At 39.9% G+C, this 20,164-nt stretch overlaps 1 long non-coding RNA gene across 1 annotated transcript; it reads left to right on the top strand.

The window, feature by feature from the left end:
- Positions 1 to 16,634: 16,634 nt before the first annotated feature.
- LOC308572337 lies at positions 16,635 to 19,863 on the top strand. Its single transcript, XR_014001731.1, has 3 exons — positions 16,635 to 16,712; positions 17,826 to 17,952; positions 19,476 to 19,863. It is a non-coding gene; the product is annotated as an uncharacterized lncRNA (long non-coding RNA).
- The last annotated feature ends 301 nt before the right edge of the window (positions 19,864 to 20,164 follow it).

Below are 20,164 nucleotides of genomic sequence, written 5' to 3'. Positions count from 1 at the left end.
TTTTAATGGTCCCAGAATAATAATAATAATAATAATAATAATAATAATAATAATAATAATACTTTTATTTATATCCTACCCTCCCCAACTGAAGCCGGACTCAGGGCAGCTAACATAAAATATATAACACAAGTATAAAATCAAACAGTAATTAAGTTACCTCCTAAAAACAGGTCAGGATCGAATTAAAATCTAATTAGATGGCTTTCCACAGGATTAGAGTTGGTTATCATCAATAATAACCCCAACAACAACAATTAGCTATGCCTCCCCTGCTCTGCTTCATATTTTCAGTGCTTTTGCTTATCCAGAATATGACCTTGAATTCTGATAATGTCTCGTAATGCTCTGAATAGGGAACAGAGCAACATGAATGTGTCGGACAGTATAAAGTAGACATGAAACCCTGTTAAAATTTAGACTAGGTGTTCTGTGCTCTTCCCTTTCTGTTCCCACTCACCTAAGGCTTAAAGTTTATGTAAGGTTACCCAGAAGAGAATTCATTAGTCAGGCTGAAAATGAAAGCCCCCCCCCCCCAATATACCAATAGCTCCTGTTGGTTCTTGCAAATGAATTGTGCTATTCATTTTTAAAGTATAGCTTGATCTTATTGAGAAGTGCTGAGTCCCATTTCCTTGAAGACAACTGGAGTTGAGAAGTGGTCCTAATCTCAAAATTTATAACTGCTCCTTTATATCCTGATGACAGTGTCTTCACTCAAGAGTTTCCTGTTGTTCTTAGCACACCAAGGAAAAACCCTTCTGCCACTTTTTTCTTTCATCTAAGCAGCAGGATTGGGAGTAAAAAAAGTTAAAGTCTTACTCAGACTCTAAACTCTGAATAAGTAATTAATATTCCTATTCTGCAATTACTCAAATCACTGTAATTTCTTCTCCAGGCCAAATCCCCAGTTGGCTTCCTGAAGGGAAGAAAAAAATCAACAAGCAAGCCTAAAAGTGTTTTAAAAATAAGCTCATGTGTTATGGAGAGCTAGTGTAGGGGGAGAGACAGACAAGGCTCTATGAGTTCAATTTAGGACAATATAATTTCTGTTACTTCTCAAGGAATGTATTTGCAACCCGTTGATGAAATATATACCATAAGCTAGACTTTCAGGATGTTGCTGCTATTGGTGTTGCTGTTTTTAATAACTCCTGTTTCTATTACCTCTAATTCTATCCGCTGCCCTGGGAATAATCCTTTTCCTGTTCCACACGAGTGGTACCAGCCAGGTGAAGTCATCATTGGTGGAGTTCTTTCTAAGAGCTTTTACAATTTCTATGAAATTTTGTATAAGGAACAACCATCAAAAAACGTGTTTGATGTTTCATAGTAAGACTTTTCCATTCCTCTTCTGGATTGCCCTTTCCTTTCTTTAATGTCTTTCTGACAGGAATCCCAAAGAGAGATTCTTTTATTACTGACATTTTCAAGTTGAAATGGGACCCATAATTTGCCTGAACACTGGAATAATAAAAAAAACATTTTTTCTATTTATTTATTTATAAACCTAGCCACTGTAACAGTTTATTTGAAGGCAATTGTGTATTTACTATTGCTTTGAGTATACTTATTGTCAGGAGTGGTGAAAAGAAGGGTGAAAATGTAAACAAATATACAATGGTGCCTCAGGTTACAGACGCTTCAGGTTACAGACGCTTCAGGTTACAGAATCTGCTAACCCAGAAATAGTACCTCAGGTTAAGAACTTTGCTTTAGGGTGAGAACAAAAATCGTGTAGCGGCAGTGGTGCAGCAGCAGCAGGAGGCCCCATTAGCTAAAGTGGGGCTTCAGGTTAAGAAGAGTTTCAGGTTAAGAACTGACCTCCGGAACGAAATAAGTTCTTAACCCGAGGTACCATTGTACTACCACATATTCACAGTCAAAGTCCTTTAAAGTTTTGGTGTGTGCTGACTTGAATTGATTTCTTGGGTAAATTGTTACATCATGGTGAAAATTATCCTATACGGAGCGATATGGAAATTGGTTGAATTGTGTTGAAGCAGACAGGGATTGTGACAGTTCAGGTTAGATAGCACAAGGAAACCTGAGATTGTCAGAATGGGGCATTAGCCCAGAGAGGCTGACATTGGGCTGGAAAACCTAAAGAAACAGGAGACTAATTTTGCCACCAGCTGTGTCTTCCAGTGTGAAGGTAAGTCCATTGCCATCTGACTCCCCTTTCCTTCTGATGCACCGCAGAATCAATGACTGTCCTTAGCTACAGTAGCCTGCACACCTCAAACCTGTGGTTCTAATGTGCAAGCAACCTTTCTGCCCAAACCACAGCTGTATACTGAGAAAAAAAGCTATCAGAATTCAATGGGACTTTCATGTAAGTCTGTATAACATTGCAGCTTTCAGTTAAATGAAGTTGTCGCCTACTTAAGGAGAAACAGATTTATTTCATTTTTTTTTCTTGATCAACTGTTCTGGAAATGTCAAGCAATAGAAGAACAGCAGGTGTGTGAAAGTGTCATGCAAAACAGTAATGCCCTGATCATTAGACAGTATGGATTTTATTAGCATAGATGTGCTAATTACAAATGCAATCTTTTCATTTCAGTTTGAAACAGAAGATGTCCAATATTGTAGTATGTTCATATTTGTAATTAATTTGGTTTACTTGCAGTATGGTGCCTAAATTTTATCAGCATGTCCTTGCATTGGCATTTGCTGTGAAAGAAGTCAATGAGAATCCCAACATCTTGCCCAATATCACACTTGGCTTCCACATCTATGACAGCTATTATGATGCAAGGATGACCTATCGTACGACTCTAGACGTCCTCTTCAAAATGAGGACATTTGTCCCCAACTACAAATGTGACACCCAGAAAACCCTCATATCCACCATTGGGGGACTTGGCCATGATACCACCTTCCATATGGCAGACACATTAGGTCTCTATAAAATTCCACAGGTAGGAGGTATGAAGGGGTCAATGAGAATCTTTTATTTCTGCCTCTATGGGTTGCTTCCATGTTTGTTCTCCCCAGAGCAAACCTATTGGAAAGTATTCTACTCAGCAGTTTTACTCAGAACAGACTCATCAAAATTATTGCCTCTTAGTCATGATCCTTAATTTAAAATCTAGGTAAGAGGTATGAAGGGGTCAAAAAGAATCTTTTCTTCCTGCCTCTATGGGTTGCTTTCATGTTTGTTCTACACAGAGAGGATCTATTGGGAAGTATTCTAGTCAGTAATTTTACTCAGTGCAGACACATCAAATTAATGGATCTACCACAATCCATAAGGAAAAAAATAGTTTTATACAAGCCTGCATCCTTATCCCATATTCCTTGTAGATTCCTTTTTCTGTTTTATTTCTAGGGATGTGAGACTGATCTAGTCAGAGTTCAAATCAAAATGTGTAATTAGAAAAAAGAAACCTTAGAATTTGTTGGGGGGGGGAACCAAATGTTACAGGATGAATGTCTTCCATATAATTTGAGATTATATTCAAATTTTCTTTCAGTTTGCATATGGTTCATTTCCTGCAGTGGAGAGTGATACAAGTCAGGTTCCTTCTTTTTACCGCATGGTGCCCAATGAAGCCCACCAGTTTCTTGGGATTATCCGCTTGCTTAAGCATTTTGGATGGACGTGGATCGGACTCCTTGCTCTAAATGATAACAGTGGAGAACATTTTTTGCAGACCCTGGAGCCATTGCTTTCTCAAAATGGAATTTGCTCAGCCTTCACTCAAATAATTGCAATACAACTCCACTTTGATAATGTGGATGACATGCATGATATAGCTTTAAATATGTATGTGAAAATAAGAGATAATAAAGTCACTACACTTATTGTTTATGGAGAATCTCTGGCAATTATAGCACTGAGACTTACTATATTTCTATCAGATCCTACAAATAAAGAAAACACATCATTTAAAAAGGTATGGATCTTTACAGCACAGACTGATTTCATATCTATGGGTCTTCTTAAAGTTTGGAATGTTCTGCTCTTCCAGGGTTCCCTCTCCTTCACAATCCACTCTGAGCCAGTGTGGTGTAGTGGTTAAGAGTGGTAGTCACGTAATCTGGGGAACCGGGTTCGCGTCTCCGCTCCTCCACATGCAGCTGCTGGGTGACCTTGGGCCAGTCACACTTCTCTGAAGTCTCTCAGCCCCACTCACCTCACAGTGTTTGTTGTGGGGGAGGAAGGGAAAGGAGAATGTTAGCCGCTTTGAGACTCCTTAAAGGGAGTGAAAGGCGGGATATCAAATCCAAACTCTTCTTCTTCTTCTTCACTCACAAAATCTTCTAGCATTCAAGGAATTTCTTCAGAGCATAAAGCCTTCCCAGAGCCAGGGAGATGGTTTCATCAAAGGCTTCTGGGAGCAAGCATTTGACTGTATTCTTCCCAATTTCAATGCACCAATGGAGGTCTATGGTATGTGTACTGGAGAGGAGAGGTTGCAGAGTCTTCCAAGGTCTTTGTTTGAAATGAGCATGACTGGTCACAGCTACAGCATCTATAATGGTGTCTATGCTGTGGCTCATGCCTTGCATAACATTTACTTCCCTAGATCCAAGCGGAGAGCAATGGGAAAAAGTGAAAGATTAAAACTTCAGGATCTGGAGCCTTGGCAGGTAATGTTCTGAGAATGAATGGAAACAAATCTTACCATTATCTGCATGACCAGAGTCATGTAACAGAAAACTTTATATACAATTGCGACGTAAAACATTATTGCTTGGTTATACAATAAAACTATTGCTATTTGGAAGTCATCTGAGGGCAGCCCTGTATTGAGAAGTTTTTAATGTTTGATTACATTTTTGTAAGTGTTGGAAGACTCCCAGGGTGGATGGCGCAACCTTGCCAGACGGCTGTGGTATAAATAATATACAATGATTATGATAATGATAAGATGGTATGCCAGAAAATAATGTTCAACCTCATAACTGCTCCTGAGACTACAAAAGCTAATAATATCTGAATGGTTGGAGAAAATCTGGTGCATAGTAACTTTGATTACACCAACTTATACATATAAACCAGCCTAACAGCTCTATGCAAAAATTCATATTTTTTGTTATGTTTTGGAATAGCAAGTTCAATTATAATGTCAAAATGTGTCCTGCTTTCAACCTGTCATAATAGTATTTATTTTGGCTGTCTTTATTTTACTTATTTTTTAAAACAAGAATTTTTTTTACAAAAATAGGACTTTATTACATTAGGATCCAGAGGTGCTGTATAAAGAGTATGGAAAGTTGTATTCACTGAAAAAGACAAATATGTGCATTTTATGTACTTAATTCTGCCAAATATTTTTTTGTTATAGTTTTTCATCATACTATAACAACTTCAAAAACTACATACAAAACAGGTAGAAATCGGAGCCCTCTCCTAGAGGCAATTCACAGCTCTCACCTGAGATCCCTACTTTTCCCTCCCTGCCTCTCACTCTGGGGGGTAAATACTTCCCTCTTTCGCACCTAGGGTCCGCGATGACCAAGCACCACCCCATGAGTAGTTAATCCGTGGACCTTAGCAAGGACCCCACATATAGGACTTCAAAGGAAACAAGAAACAAGAAGAAGAAAAGAGAAAGAACAACTAAAGGAGAACATAAAGGGAAAGGAATATTAGAGATGAATAAAAAAGGCTTCCAATGCATAATAAAGACTCAATCTGTTGTGTCAAAATCACAGATATTTCGCACATGTTCTTTGTTAACTGAAGCTACGTTACTATAACTAAATAAGATTCATAAAGAAATGTTTCTGTAAACCATGGCATTTTATTCAAAATCTCATTTATGCTATTTCCCATTCAACTCCATTTTCTCTTTCTATTTGCTGCACCCTGTTCTTCAGGACATTTCATTTAACAACTCAGCTGGAGAAACCGTGTCCTTTACTGATCAAAGAGAAGTGGGAGGGGGATTTGACATCATGAACATAGTCACATTCCCAAACAGGTCTTTCCTTCGATTGAAGATTGGATGGGTTGATTCTGATGCAGATGATGGAAAAGAATTCAGCATTAGCGAGGACATGATTATATGGCACAATGATTTTAACCAGGTCTGGAATCTAGGCAGGGGTGCCAACTTGAATAAAATACTGGGGCGGGTAACCCCCACCCTGCATAATCGATTGCAAGACATGGCTAATGATCACCTTTTGAAAAGCAGTGCCCATCACCTCTGGGAGAGGGCAGGCCCCTCGATTATTTTATTCAGGGTGTATGTGAAGGGAACTTGGCCCCTAGAAATTGGCATGTATTACTCTAGGGTTTACTTGTGGGCCCCACATTCTCGGATTTATGAGCACACTGATATATTCCTCCACTAAATTCTTGTTTAAGAGACTTGTACAATGGCCTCTCAAGCCTGTGGGGCAGAGTATGGATCACTTTTCAGGTTAACTTGTTTCATTCACTTTGAGTTTGAGGCCTTAAAGGCAGAATTAATAATAATAATAATAAAGGCTTACTAAATACTGATATGGTTAGGAGAGTGACATAAGTTTTGAATATCTGTCACATATGGTCTTTCCACTATAAAGTTTCTGATTTCTGAAATGGCCCTAGTTTTATCTGTATCTTGTATTTGCCTCTTTCATTCCAATTTCTTAATACAAAGGGGCTGATGGTTGGACTATATATGAAGAAGCGGTCCTGTGCCAATGTTTATGGGATGAGAGATCACCTTTCTTATTTGAACTTTAGAAGCTGAAATTTTCCTTCAAAGATTTCTCCCTTCTGAAATTATTTCCTGTTTATTGATAGGGGATGCCAATTTCTGTGTGCAATGACTACTGCCGCACAGGTAATCAGAAGAAAAGGAAGGAAGGGCAGAAATTTTGCTGCTATGATTGTACTCCATGTCCAGAAGGGAAGATTTCAAACCAGAATGGTATGTGACAGTTTTCATTGTACAATATTAGCAAATCTTTGATGTAAGGAAGTTAAATTATTATTATTATTTTCATTTCTATAACGCTTTATATTTTTAAGAAAAATCTCAAAGTGGTTTATAGCATATTAAAATATCAATAAAACAATCCAGAATCAAACATTTCCAAAGAAAGTCAAATACAAAGAATACAGTCAAAGCAACATAATTAACAGGAAATTAAAATATTATCTTAAATATTTCAAAATAGAACATTACAAAGGAGGTCAACTACAGAATACATATTTAAATACATACATACATACATACATACATACATACATACATACATACTATGCTGTGCACCACACTATCCTGCTTGGAGTGGTGTGAATATTTTATTGCTACTTTCAAGTAACATCTCATCAAAACCTACAAAAACCAAGGAGCCTGGTGAAATCTCATGTAGGTGGATCTAAAAGTAATATTTCATTGTACACATAATTTAAGTGAAGCTGCCAAGTCAAGTAGTAAAATGGTACAGAATTTGTAGATTTGCAAATGATGTGTGTAGTCAGAATGAAACATTCTAGACATCATCATGGGTGAAATTAGGCCAGAATCTTATTCATTATCCTTCAAGGAAGCAGAAATATCATGGCACTAATTCCAACCAGCATTTGCTATTTGAAAGGCATTCCACTTGATGGTGGAATGGCATTCCACTTGATGATGTACTCAACATCCTTCAGAGCTCAACAATGTTGGAACTTTGTATTTGGCAATACAAGCATTCAGGTTCCCAGTAGGGAACGGTATATGTATGGGGGGGAGGGAAGCAACACTGGGCTCCATCAGACCTTGTGGCATGCCTTTCTCTTATCACTCATTAGACCCTTTACAGTCCACCCTATTGATGTGACTCTCTGTCCATCATTTGACAAAGGCTTTAGAATGCCTAACAATGGCTACTGCCACTTACTGAAAGAAAGGCAAAAACATCCTAAGCTGGAGACAATTAAATATGGGAACAAAATACATTCCCCCCCCCCTCACAGTTAACTCTCCACCCAAAAAAACCAAAGTTCCACTTACTCTGCTATCTTTGTGCCATTGGTCAAAGACCCCCACCCTGCTGGGTGCACAGCATGGCTACTTAAAATGATTTAAACAATCCTATGTCAGATTCTGCAGGAAAGCAACGAGTAATTCAAATATACAACCAGCTTTCTGATGTAAGTAAGGTTCAAAAGAGATCAGCTGGATCAATGATGGCTTCATAGTAGGCAAAAAACACAGATGAATTGCAAATGGAGTTTGACTTTCTTCTATTTGTCAGATATGGCTGACTGCTTCAGATGCCCAGAAGATCAGTATTCAAACAAGAAGAAAAATGGATGCAACCCTAAAACTGTCAACTTTCTTTCTTATGAAGAACCTTTAGGGATCATTTTGGCCTCACTTGCTCTTTCTTTTTCCCTGATCACAACTTTGGTGCTTACAACATTTTTTCAGCAGAAAGACACTCCTATTGTCAAAGCCAACAACAGGGATCTCACCTACACTCTCCTCATCGCCCTTCTACTTTGCTTCCTCTCATCTTTTCTGTTTGTTGGACACCCTGGCAAAGTAACCTGCCTTCTTCGACAACCAACTTTTGGCATTGTCTTCTCACTGGCTGTTTCATGTGTGTTGGCATAGACTGTCACTGTAGTTGTAGCTTTCATGGCCACCAAGCCAGGGTCCAGTATGAGGAAGTGGGTAGGGAAAAAACTGTCCAACTCCGTTGTCCTTTCCTGCTCCCTCGTCCAAGCAATTATTTGTACTGGATGGTTGATGAACTCTCCACCATTTCCAGATCAAGACATGTTCTCAGTAATGGAAGAAACCATTGTGCAATGTAATGAAGGCTCGGTGACCATGTTTTACTGTGTCTTGGGCTACATGGGCCTCCTGGCTATTGCCAGCTTCATTGTGGCATTTGCAGCTCGCAAATTACCTGATAGCTTTAATGAAGCCAAATTCATTACCTTCAGCATGTTGCTGTTCTGCAGTGTTTGGTTGTCTTTTGTTCCAACTTACCTAAGCACTAAAGGAAAATCCATGGTGGTGGTGGAGATCTTCTCTATCTTGTCCTCCAGTGCTGGATTGTTGGTCTGCATCTTTGCCCCTAAATGCTACATCATTATTCTGAAGCCAGAGCTGAACAACAGGGAGCAACTGATAAGGAGAAAGATGTAAATTCAACCTTCCTTCTTCTTTCTATTCTATTGTTATACATTAGGGATTTTAGTATAAAAATGGTTGCTTTGAGTACCTCCTCCGATGTGATACTCCTTTGCGGGATTGATTTTGAAAAGTTTAGTGTTGTGATATTAAAGATTAAAATGCTCTGTCACCTTAGCTCAGGAGCGAGGAGCAACTTTCCGGGCGGGGGGAGGGTGTTAGTTTCCATTGAAAGTGATAATAAAATGGATGCAGGGGAGGGGAGCTTGCTTTTTGATAGAGAAACTGCTTCCACCTCATTGATCAAGCCTCTTTGTAGCTGTCCATTTAAAAGGCTCATTGCCTTCTGACACCCAGTGACAGACGGGTTGGTGGCCCCTTTCAAGTACCAAACTTTGGCCCTCAAGGCCTGGGAGAATGATCAATCTGGCCAACTGTGGGGAAATGTTACTGACTCCTGCCTTAAGGCAAGAAACCTCTGAATAAAAATGGAGTTTTGTGGGTAGGGAACTAATAGAGAAATACATTGGAAAGTGTGGAATGAATGGTGGCTTTGATAACTTTGAATTACTTCCTATTCTCTTATTAATATGCATTTCTAATATGGGACTGATTTACCTTATATTACTCTGTTTTTTAATTCCGAATTATATTTCTGTAAATAAAGAAACATGTTAGCTAAAATTAAAGTTCTGAGAGTCTTCCTTGAACCTCAAATACCTTGCTGACAAATATGGAACGGAACAGAACAAATCAACTGTTTGGATTGGCCCACAAAAAGAAAAGGTGCTGCCACATTTATTTATGTATTTTTAAACTCTTTAAACATGCATAACAGACACTGCAGGGCACTGGAAGAAGCTTAAGTTCTTTACATGGATGTTATTGGACTGGCATGTGTGAGGTAAAGCAATCCCTAAAGTAAACTGGTGTCGATATATTTATGACTTCCTATATGAATTGATTAGAGTAAGTGCCTCATAAATGGTTTCAATACAATGGGAGAGAGGCGTCAGTCCAAGGGGCTCTATTCCCTCCGAATGTCTCTTCCAGGTCCTCGGAACACATCCCAGGTTGTATTCCTCACTGGCTCTGCTTCAGATCCTGAGGCTTTGCTTGCCTGGTATATGTCCTTGAACTTTGATAATAAGACTGATTGGCCTGAATGGGAATAGAGAGGGGTCCATGTGTTTGAGTAGAAAGTAGACACCATACAGTAGTTAAACTTGCATTAGGTGCTCTGTCCAGTTTTACTTCTTGTCCCACCCACCACTGGCATATGGCTTTTGGAAGGTTACTCAGATCCTGGGGCTGAAACAGGTTCCCCACTTGTCCAATATATCAATACGCTCTGTTGGTTCACGCTAGTGAGTGAAGCTACATGTTTTAAAACTAGAGCTTAATTGTATAGAGAGATATTGATTCCCATTCCCTTGAAGGGAAATGGCACTGCGAAGTGGCCTTTATCTCAAAATTTAGCACTGCTACTTACCCAATTCCATTCAGACGCCAAACCCTGATGAAGTAATTTATAACCTCTCAGGTTTAGCTTTGCTTCAGCACTATGGATACTCCAGTGATCATCTGGTTTGGGGGTTCCTGCAGTTATAACAGACCTCCACGCACATAGTTTTTTACTCTTAAAAGGTTAATTTATGCCACACAAAGATAACAGCAAAAGAAATGGAAGCAAATGTCCAGGTAACCCCACAAAATAGCTAAGTTGTCAGCAAGCATACAAAACAGTACACTGGTACCTCGGGTTAAGAACTTAATTCGTTCTGGAGGGCCGTTCTTAACCTGAAAATGTTCTTAACCTGAGGTACCACTTTAACTAATGGGGCCTCCCACTGCCACCGCGCCACCACCACATGGTTTCTGTTCTCATCCTGAAGTAAAGTTCTTAACCCGAGGTATTATTTCTGGATTGGCAGATTCTGCAACTTGAAGCATCTGTAACCTGAAGTGTCTGTAACCCGAGGTACCACTGTACAGTGATCACGAATGCCTAATGTATCCTCTATCATTAGCTCACCAAGGGAAAGTTATTCAGTCAATTTTTCTGCCTATAAGGAGCAGAATGGCATTTTTTAAAAAAGAAAAACTGCCACTCAGACACCAAACTCTAGAGAAGTAAGTCATAATCCTACCCTGCAGTTACTCAGACCACTGCAATTGTTTCACCAGGCCAAAACTCCAGAGCAGTGGAGCAGTGGAAAAATCCAGAGCAGATTTTCCCCAGAAGCAACTAGAAAACAAGAAGCAAGTCTGAAAGTGGTTATAAGAAAATCTACCTATTCAATTCTTGATGCTGCATTCAAGGAATGCATTTGATAATGAGCACTCACACTTTACACTGTGGGTGCACTGCTTCGGATCCCGGGGAACTCACCAGTTTGTATGGGCTTGCCTGCCTCTCAGTGTTATTCTTTGGAGGCTCATGCCCAGCCTCAGCAGTCAAGTTCCACTGCTGGGAGGTGGGGCAGTCATATAAATAGGGGGTGGAGCTGGTAGCAGCCAGGCAGTCAGCTAAGGAGCTTCATCCACCCAATCCTCTTTTTGTTTAATGTTTCTTGTTTACACGTTGACCTTTTTCTTCCTGTTTAGTGAGCGTTGCTATGACCTTTTGACTGGTTGCTATTGAAGACCCGGGAAGAAATTTTCCTGCATTGGCAGGTTTTGTACTTCCCATAACAATTCATCACCTTTATACCTTTCATTACCTTTATACCTTTCATTACCTTTAAAGTATATAGGTAAAGGGACCCCTGACTGTTAGGTCCACTCTGGGACTTCCACTCTGGGGTTGCGGCGCTCAACTTGCTTTATTGGCCGAGGGAGCTGGCGTACAGCTTCTAGGTGATGTGGCCAGCATGACTAAGCTGCTTCTGGCGAACCAGAGCAGCGTACGGAAACGCCGTTTACTTTTCCGCCGGAGCGGTACCTATTTATCTACTTGCACTTTGAGGTGCTTTTGAACTGCTAGGTTGGCAGGAGCAGGGACCGAGCAACGGGAGCTCACCCCGTCGCGGGGATTCGAACCGCCGACCTTCTGATCAGCAAGTCCTAGGCTCTGTGGTTTAACCCACAGAGCCACCTGCACCTTGATCTTATTGAGAAGTGCTGAGTCCCATTTCCTTGAAGACAACTGGAGTTGAGAAGTGGTCCTAATCTCAAAATTTATAACTGCTCCTTTATATCCTGATGACAGTGTCTTCACTCAAGAGTTTCCTGTTGTTCTTAGCACACCAAGGAAAAACCCTTCTGCCACTTTTTTCTTTCATCTAAGCAGCAGGATTGGGAGTAAAAAAAGTTAAAGTCTTACTCGGACTCTAAACTCTGAATAAGTAATTAATATTCCTATTCTGCAATTACTCAAATCACTGTAATTTCTTCTCCAGGCCAAATCCCCAGGTGGCTTCCTGAAGGGAAGAAAAAAAATCAACAAGCAAGCCTAAAAGTGTTTTAAAAATAAGCTCATATGTTATGGAGAGCTAGTGTAGGGGGAGAGACAGACAGGGCTCTATCAGTTCAATTTAGGACAATATAATTTCTGTTACTTCTCAAGGAATGTATTTGCAACCCGTTGATGAAATGTTTATCATAAGCTAGGCTGTCAGGATGTTGCTGCTATTGGTGTTGCTGTTTCTAATAACTCCTGTTCCTATTACCTCTAATTCTATCTGCTGTCCCAGGAATAATCCTTTTCCTGTTCCACACGAGTGGTACCAGCCAGGTGAAGTCATCATTGGTGGAGTTCTTTCTCAGAGCGTTTACATTTTCTATGAAATTTTGTATAAGGAACAACCATCAAAGAATGTGTTTGATGTTTCATAGTAAGACTTTTCCATTCCTCCTCTGGATTGTCCTTTCCTTTCTTTTATGTCTTTCAGACAGGAATCCTAAAGAGGGATTCTTTTATCACTGACATTTTCAAGCTGAAATGGGAGCTATAATTTACCTCAATACTGGAATAAAAGAAAATTTTCTTTCTATTATTTTTTAAAAACCTAGCTACTGTCAGAGTTTATTTGAATCAAATTATGTATTTACAATTGCTTTACAGTATACCTATTGTGAGGAGTGGGGAGGAGAAGGGTGAAAATGCAAACAAATATACTACCACCTATTCACATTCAAGGTCCTTTAAAGTTTCATTGTGTGCTGACTTGAATTGATTTCTTGGGTAAATTGTTACATCATGGTGAAAGTTATCCTATACGGAGGGATATGGAAATTAGTTGAATTGTGTTGAGGCTGACAGGGATTGCGACAGTTCAGGTTAGATAGCACAGGGAAACCTGAGATTGTCAAAATGGGGCAGTAGCCAAGAGAGGCTGACATTGGGCTAGAAAACCTAAATAAATAGGAGACTAATTTTGCCACCAACTGTGTCTTCCAGTGTGAAGGTAAGTCCATTGCCATCTGACTCCCCGTTCCTTCTGATGCACCGCAGAATCAATGACTGTCCTTAGCTACAGTAGCCTGCACACCTCAAACCTGTCATTCTAATGTGCAAGCAACCTTTCTGCCCAAACCACAGCTGTATACTGAGAAAAAAAGCTATCAGAATTCAATGGGACTTTCGTGTAAGTCTGTATAACATTGCAGCTTTCGGTTAAATGAAGTTGTCGCCTACTTAAGGAGAAACAGATTTATTTCATTTTTTTTTTCTTGATCAACTGTTCTGGAAATGTCAAGCAATAGAAGAACAGCAGGTGTGTGAAAGTATCATGCAAAGCAGTAATGCCCTGATCATTAGACAGTATGGATTTTATTAGCATAGATGTGCTAATTACAAATGCAATCTTTTCATTTCAGTTTGAAACAGAAGATGTCCAATATTGTAGTATGTTCATATCTGTAACTAATTTACTTTATTTGCAGTATGGTGCCAAAATTTTATCAGCACGTCCTAACATTGGCATTTGCTGTCAAAGAAGTCAATGAGAATCCCAACATCTTGCCCAATATCACACTTGGCTTCCACATCTATGACAGCTATTATGATGCAAGGATGACCTACCGCACAACTTTTGACCTCCTCTTCAAAATGAAGACATTTGTTCCCAACTACAAATGTGACACTCAGAAACCCCTCATATCCACCATTGGGGGACTTGGCCATGATACCACCTTCCATATGGCAGACACATTAGGTCTCTATAAGATTCCACAGGTAGGAGGTATGAAGGGGCCAATGAGAATCTTTTCTTTCTGCCTGTATGGGTTGCTTCCATGTTTGTTCTCCACAGAGCAAACCTATTGGAAAGTATTCTACTCAGCAGTTTTACTCAGAACAGACTCATCAAAATTATTGCCTCTATCTTAGTCATGATCCTTAATTTAAAATCTAGATTTATACAAGCCTGCATCTTTCTCCCATATTCCTTGTAGATTGCCTTTTCTGTTTTATTTCTAGGGATGTGAGAGCTTAGAATTTGTGGAATAAAAAGCCAAATGGTACAGGATGAATGTTTTCCATATTATTTGAGATTATATTCACATTTTCTTTTAGTTTGCATATGGTTCATTTCCCCCAATGGAGAGTGATGCAAGTCAGGTTTATTCTTTTTACCGCATGGTGCCCAATGAAGCCCACCAGTACATGGGTATTATCCGCTTGCTTAGGCATTTTGGATGGAAGTGGATCGGACTCATTGCTCTGAACGATAACAGTGGAGACCATTTCTTGCAGACCCTGGAGCCATTGCTATCTCAAAATGGAATTTGCTCAGCCTTTACACAAATAATTTCAATACAACCCCACTTTGATAACGTGGATGAAATGCATGATATAGCTTTAAATATGTATGTGAAAATAAGAGACAATAAAGTCACTATACTTATTGTTTATGGAGAATCTCGGGCAATGGTATCATTGAGACTTATTATATTTCTACCAGATCCTACAAATAAAGAAAACACATCATTTAAAAAGGTATGGATCTTTACAGCACAGACTGATTTCATATCTATGGGTCTTCTTAAGGTTTGGAATGTTCTGCTCTTCCAGGGTTCCCTTTCCTTCACAATTCATTCCCAAAAACTTCCAGCATTCAAGGAATTTCTTCTCAACATAAAGCCTTCCCAGAGCCAGGGAAATGGTTTCATCAAAGTCTTCTGGGAGCAAGCATTTGACTGTATTCTTCCCAATTTCGATGCGCCAATGGAGGTCTATGGTATGTGTACTGGGGAGGAGAGATTGCAGAGTCTTCCAAGGTCTCTGTTTGAAATGAGCATGACTGGTCACAGCTACAGTATCTATAATGGTGTCTATGCTGTGGCTCATGCCTTGCATAACATTCACTCACGTAGATCTAAGCAGAGAGCAATGGGAAAAAGTGAAAGATCAAAACTTCAGGATCTGGAGCCTTGGAAGGTAATGTTCTGAGAATGAAGAGAATTTTTTTTTTACCATTATTTGCATCACCAGAGTCATGTAACAGAAGGATTTATATACAACTGGAAATCAAAATATTACTGCTTGGTTATCCAATAAAACTATTGTTATTTAGAAGTCATCTGAAGGCAGCAGTGTATCGCGAAGTTTTTAATGTTTGATTACATTTTTATAAGTCAAAATAAAAAAATTCCTTCCAGTAGCACTGCCTCTCCTGGTATGCCCCACAGAGGAACTTACGGTCTTCAAATAAAAACATCTTGAAGGTCCCAGGCCTCAGAGAGGTTAGGCTGGCCTCAACTAGAGCCAAGGCTTTTTCGGCTGCGGCTCCAACCTGGTGGAACGCTCTGTCACAAGAGACAAGGGCCCTCCAGGGCCTGCAAGACAGAGCTGTTCCACCAGGCCTTTGGTCAGGGCGCAGCCTGACTCCCTCCTTTGGCAATCTTTACAATACTTTAGTTTATGGTTGCCATCAATTTTGATTTTAATTAATTCTTTGATGTTTTTATAATGTTGCACTATTTTAGTGTTGTTAGCCGCCCTGAGCCCGGCTTCGGCTGGGGAGGGCGGGATATAAATAAAATTTATTATTATTATTATTATTATTATTAAAGACCAACTAAGTTAGTTCTTGGTATGAGCTTTCGTGTGCATGCACACTTCTTCAGATACACAGATTTTCAGATACAGATTTTTATAAGTGTTGGAAGACGCCCAGGGTGGATGGAGCAACCCTGCCAGATGGCTGTGGTATAAATAATGTATGATGATTATGATTAAAAGGCTTCCAATGCATAAAGAAAAAGAGCTTCCAATGCATAATAAAGTCTCCATCTGTTGTGTCAAAATCATTGTTATTTTGCACATGTTCTTTGTTAACCGAAGCTACGTTACTATAACTAAATAAGATTCATGAAGAAATGTTTCTGTAAACCATGGCACTTTATTCAAAACCTCATTTATGCTATTTCCCATTCAACTCCATTTTCTCTTTCTATTAGCTGCACCCTGTTCTTCAGGACATTTCATTTAACAACTCAGCTGGAGAAACCGTGTCCTTTACTGATCAAAGAGAAGTGGGAGGGGGATTTGACATCATGAACATAGTCACATTTCCAAACAGGTCCTTCATTCGACTGAAGATTGGATGGGTTGATTCTGATGCAGATGATGGAAAAGAATTCATCATTAACGAGGACATGATTATATGGCACAATGATTTTAACCAGGTCTGGAATCTAGGCAGGGGTGCCAACTTGAATAAAATACTGGGGCGGGTAACCCCCACCCTGCATAATCGATTGCAAGACATGGCTAATGATCACCTTTTGAAAAGCAGTGCCCATCACCTCTGGGAGAGGGCAGGCCCCTCGATTATTTTATTCAGGGTGTATGTGAAGGCAACTTGGCCCCTAGAAATTGGCATGTATTACTCTAGGGTTTTGAGGGACGCGGGTGGCGCTGTGGGTTAAACCACAGAGCCTAGGACTTGCCAATCAGAAGGTCGGCAGTTCGAATCCCCGCAACAGGGTGAGCTCCTGTTGCTCAGTCCCTGCTCCTGCCAACCTAGCAGTTCGAAAGCACATCAAAGTGTAAGTAGATAAATAGGTACCACTCCGGCGGGAAGGTAAACGGCATTTCCGTGCGCTGCTCTGGTTCGCCAGAAGCGGCTTAGTCATGCTGGCCACATGACCCGGAAGCTGTACGCTGGTTCCCTTGGCTAATAAAGCGAGATGAGCACCGCAACCCCAGAGTTGGCCACGACTGGACCTAATGGTCAGGGGTCCCTTTACCTTTACCTTACTCTAGGGTTTACTTGTGGGCCCCACATTCTCGGATTTATGAGCACACTGATATATTCCTCCACTAAATTCTTGTTTAAGAGACTTGTACAATGGCCTCTTAAGCCTGTGGGGCAGAGTATGGATCACTTTTCAGGTTAACTTGTTTCATTCACTTTGAGTTTGGGGCCTTAAAGGCAGAATTAATAATAATAATAATAATAATAATAATAATAATAATAATAATAATAATAATAAAGTCTTACTAAATACTGATATGGTTAGGAGAGTGACATAAGTTTTGAATATCTGTCACATATGGTCTTTCCACTATAAAGTTTCTGATTTCTGAAATGGCCCTAGTTTTATCTGTATCTTGTATTTGCCTCTTTCATTCCAATTTCTTAATACAAAGGGGCTGATGGTTGGACTATATATGAAGAAGCGGTCCTGTGCCAATGTTTATGGGATGAGAGATCACCTTTCTTATTTGAACTTTAGAAGCTGAAATTTTCCTTCAAAGATTTCTCCCTTCTGAAATTATTTCCTGTTTATTGATAGGGGATGCTAATTTCTGTGTGCAATGACTACTGTCATGCGGGCTATCAGAAGAAAAGGAAGGAAGGGCAGAAATTTTGCTGCTATGATTGTACTCCATGTCCAGAAGGGAAGATTTCAAACCAGAATGGTATGTGACAGTTTTCATTGTACAAGAATAGCAAATCTCTGTGGAAAAAAGTTAAATTATTATTATTATTTGTTTCATTTCTATACAGCTTTATATTTTTAAGAAAAATCTCAAAGTGGTTTACAGCATATTTAATAAAGCAATCCAGAATCAAACATTTCCAAAGAAGGTCAAATACAAAGTATATAGTCAAAACAGCATAATTAACAGGAAATTAAAATATTATCTGAAATATTTCAAAATAGAACATTACAAAAGAGGTCAACTATATTTAATTACATACATACACACAGTGGTACCTCGGGTTAAGTACTTAATTTGTTCCGGAGGTCCATACTTAACCTGAAACTGTTCTTAATCTGAAGAACCACTTTTGCTAATGGGGCCTCCTGCTGCTGCCGCGCTGCCGGAGCACAGTTTCTGTTCTCATCCTGAAGCAAAGTTCTTAACCTGAAGCTCTATTTCTGGGTTAGCGGAGTCTGTAACCTGAAGCGTATGTAACCCAAGGTACCACTGTACATACATATTGTATATACATACATACTATGCTGTGCACCACACTACCCGGCTTGGAGTGGTGTGAATAATTTATTGCTACTTTCCACTAACATCTCATCAAAGCCTACAAAAACCAAAGAGCCTGGTGAAATCCCATGCAGGTGGATCTAAAATTAAGATTTCATTGTACACATAATTTAAGTGAAGCTGTCAAGTCAAGTAGTAAAATGGTACAAAAGTTGCAGATTTGCAAATGATGTGTGTAGTCAGAATGAAACATGCAAGACATCATCATGGGTGAAATTAGGTCAGAACCTTATCCATTATGCTTCAAGGAAGAGGAAATATCATGGCACTAATTACAACCAGCATTCGCTGTTTGAATGGCATTCCACTTGATGGTGGAATGGCATTCCACTTGATGATGTACTCAACATCCTTCAGAGCTGAACAAGGTTGGAACTTTGTATTTGGCAATACAAGCATCCAGGTTCCAAGTAGGGAACTGCATATTTATGTGGGTGGAAATAGGCAACACTGGGCCCAATCGGACCTAGTGGCATGCCTTTCTCTTATCACTCTTTAGGCCCTTTACAGTCTGCCTTATTGATGTGAGTTTCTGCCCATCATTTTGACAAAGGCTTTAGAATGCCTAGCAATGGCTACTGGCACTTACTGAAGGAAAGGCAAAAACATTCTAACCTGGAGACAATTAAATATGGGAGCAAAATTCATCCCCCCCAGTTAACTGTCCACCCAAAAAAACCAAGGTTCCACTAACTCTGCCATCTTGGTGCCATCGGTCAAAGACCCCCACCCTGCTGGGTGCACAGCATGGCTACTTAAAATGATATAAACAAACCTATTTCAGATTCTGCAGGAAAGCAATGAGTAATTCAAATATACAACCAGCTATCTGCCATAAGGAAGGTTCAAAAGAGATCAGCAGGATCAATAATGGCTTCGTAGTAGGCAAAAAACACAGATGAATTGCAAATGGAGTTTAACTTTCTTCTATTTGTCAGATATGGCTCACTGCTTCAGATGCCCTGAAGATCAGTATGCAAACAAGAAGAAAAATGGATGCATCCCTAAAACTATCAACTTTCTTTCTTATGAAGAACCTTTAGGGATCAGCTTGGCCTCACTTGCTCTTTCTTTTTCCCTGATCACAACATTGGTGCTTGCAATGTTTATTCAGTACAAAGACACTCCCATTGTCAAAGCCAACAACAGGGGTCTCACCTACAGTCTCCTCATCACCCTCATATTCTGCTTCCTTTCATCTCTTCTATTCATTGGACACCCTGGCAAAATGACCTGCCTTCTTCGCCAATCAACTTTTGGCATCGTCTTCTCTGTGGCAGTTTCCTGTGTGTTGGCCAAAACCATCACCGTAGTTGCAGCTTTCATGGCCACCAAGCCTGGGTCCAGTATGAGGAAGTGGATGGGGAAAAGACTGACCAATTCTGTTATCCTTTCCTGCTCCCTCGTTCAAGTGGTTATTTGTACTGGGTGGTTGATGACCTCTCCACCATTCCCTGCTCTTGACATGCACTCGGTCATGGAAGAAACCATTGTGCAATGTATTGAAGGCTCAGTGACCATGTTTTACTGTGTCCTGGGCTACATGGGCCTCCTGGCTATTGCCAGCTTCATTGTGGCATTTGCAGCTCGCAAATTGCCAGACAGTTTTAATGAAACCAAGTTCATT

The sequence above is a fragment of the Podarcis bocagei genome (genome assembly GCF_964188305.1).
Source record: "Podarcis bocagei genome assembly, chromosome: 13".
Classification (NCBI taxonomy): Eukaryota; Metazoa; Chordata; class Lepidosauria; order Squamata; family Lacertidae; genus Podarcis; species Podarcis bocagei.
This window is presented reverse-complemented; position numbering and strand designations above follow the sequence as displayed.